This window comes from Phocoena phocoena, chromosome 15 (genome assembly GCF_963924675.1).
Source record: "Phocoena phocoena chromosome 15, mPhoPho1.1, whole genome shotgun sequence".
NCBI lineage: Eukaryota > Metazoa > Chordata > Mammalia > Artiodactyla > Phocoenidae > Phocoena > Phocoena phocoena.
This window is the reverse complement of record NC_089233.1, coordinates 60,780,836-60,783,751: the sequence shown is the minus strand read 5'-3', so window position 1 is coordinate 60,783,751 and position 2,916 is coordinate 60,780,836.

The window sequence follows — 2,916 nt, the reverse complement described above, 5'->3', positions numbered from 1 at the left end:
TATATACACTAATATGTATAAAATAGATAACTAATAAGAACCTGCTGTATAAAAAATAAATAAATAAAATAAAATTCAAAAAGAAAAACACACAATCTTTGTAAGTCATAAATTCAGTGATGACATCTCTTTGATATCTCAATGCTTTCATTTTAAGAAATGGGAAAGAAACAACAGTCTTATAATCAGTTCTCTCCATTTACCAGGGATGCTTCTGGAAGGAAAGAAGAAAACAAAATTGACTGCATCAGATTTCCCTTATAAACATGCTAACTCCAGAAACTCACTAAACTGTGTTAACTAGTAGCATAATCTTTATCTAGCAGAATGCATCTGCTCCATCTAACATTGTTTCTGGTAAACAAAACCTGGAATCTATGGATTACAGGGCATGGCTCCTTGAAAAAATGTCATGTATTTTTCATACTACGTAATTTTCAGAGAATAAAATGGAGAAGTTTCTCATTGAAATAGCCCCCATTTTGTACTCACATGCATCACTCAGACAGAGATCTCTAACGTTAAACCCAATCCACAGCTCATTCTAATTAGGCAAGAAAAGGACCTGAGAAGTGGTGTGGACACCCCAAACTTGTGCCTGTCTTAACTGTGCTTCATAATTACTTGTATCCTTGAAATTATTACCAAAGTTTAATTTGAGAAAGATCTCTGATTCCTGTGAATCTGATTTGAATCCAATCAACCTTGTGTTAGTGAAGAAAGAAAACAAATATTCCTGTGTGAATATATTTATTTCAAAACAGGGGACCTCCCTGGTGGTCCAGTGGGTAAGACTCCACGCTCCCAATACAGGGAACCCAGGTTCAATCCCTGGTTGGGAAACTAGATCCTGCATGCGTGCCACAACTAAGAAGCCCACACGCAGCAACTAAAGAGATCCCACGTGCCACAACTAAGACCTGACACAGCCTAAATAAATAATAAATTTAACATTTTTTAAAAAAGAAGAAACAAAAACGTATGACCCAGAAATAAATGTTAAAAAAAAAAAGAACTTTTCAAAACAGATGTTTTTCCTACATGGAAATAGCTCAATTTTTTTCTTATTGTGAAGTTTCGCATAGCCATTTTATAACATTTAGATGAAACATAAAATTATGGAAAATAAAATAAAATCACAAATAATCCTCCTCAAAGATAAAAACCCTTAAAATTTTTGGTATATATCTTTTCAGATATATTTGTGTGTGTGTGTGTGTGTGTGTGTCTGTGTGTGTGTGTCTGTGTGTGTCTGTGTCTGTGTGTAACAAAGACTATATCATACTATATATATTTTCTCATAATTTTCCTTTTACACTAATATATCACTGAGAGCTTTTTATGTCACAAATCCTCAGTTATCACCATTGCTTAAAGTTGCATGGGATTCTAATGTGCCATGTGTCATAAATTAACAAAGTCTCTATTGATGGGCATTAAGACTTTCACATACTCATTATGAGTAATGCTAAGAAGAAAATATAGTACTTACACCTTTATGATTTATTTATTTCATGATTTATTTATTCTATGTGTGTGAATTCTGAAAACGGCAAGCATAGTTTTGTTTTGTTTAATTTGTTTTGGAGATTGGATATTTATCAAAAAACTGGTCTCCAAAATATATTGTATCAACTTAAAATCACAGGAACAGTACACAGCTGTCCCTGTTTTGCCTCACCTTTGCCAACGGTAGCCAGAAAGCGTATATTCAAAGACTGGGGCTAGTCTCCTAGATGTTCTGTGAATACTCGGTAAATTTATGCAGTAGCCAATTAGACAGTCTAACCAAATCTGTTTGCCCTGATGGCAGAGCTTTCTGCTTTATCATCTGCCCACTGCCTAATTTCTGATCTCATTTGAAGTCTAATAAAGGTTGGAGCTCCAGGCAAGTGACACAGGTAGCTGTCCCATCCACCCCACTGCACTCTCCCCAGGCACGTCTCCATCCTTCAGGCATGAAGTTCTTGCCTCTGGCTTTTGCTGCTCTCTTGTTTCTGGCTTCAGTAACCTTAAGTAACCTGAAATCCTTCAAATTGAGAAGAGAGTGATGGAGGGGAGGGGAGACAGAAACAAAAGCACTAGATACATCTATTTTTAAAAGGAAGGAAAAATTTTAAATGCACATCTATGGGAGGAGGAAGAAACAAGAGAGAAGGGAGAGGTTTTTTTAAAAAGCTAGACTTCTCTGAATATATCCTGTTTTTAAGATTTGACTTTGAAATTATTTAAGTATTTTACCTAATATAAGTAGGTAAAATGTGTATTGAATTGATGGCATAACCACAAATAGAAGAGCGATTTGAAGTAACAAGATATAATCACTCCCATTTTGTTTGTAAAAGGAAAAAAATGGGAAAAATAAAATAAATGTCCATCAATAGGGTTTAACTAAACCACTGTATGTTCATATATGTGAAGTTATGTAAAATTAGAAAAAAATAATGAAGATCTGGGCTTCCCTGGTGGCGCAGTGGTTGAGAGTCCGCCTGCCGATGCAGGGGGACACGGGTTCGTGCCCCGGTCCGGGAAGATCCCACATGCCACAGAGCGGCTGGGTCCGTGAGCCATGGATGCTGAGCCTGCGCGTCCGGAGCCTGTGCTCCGCAACGGGAGAGGCCACAACAGTGAGAGGCCCGCGTACTGCAAAAAAAATAATAAAATTAAAAAATAATAATAATGGAGATCTACATTTGTGCTCTTGGACATATTAAATTTTTAAAAGGAAGCTGAAGAACACATAAGTACAGGATGATACTATTATTTACTTTTTATAATTTGTTAATATCATAGAGTAAATTTGGCTTTTTTTCTTCCAGTGTACAGTTCTATGACTTTTAACATCTTTAGATTCATGTAACCACCACCACAAACAGAACATTGTTTCATCATCCTAAAAGTACCCCTTTGTATTCA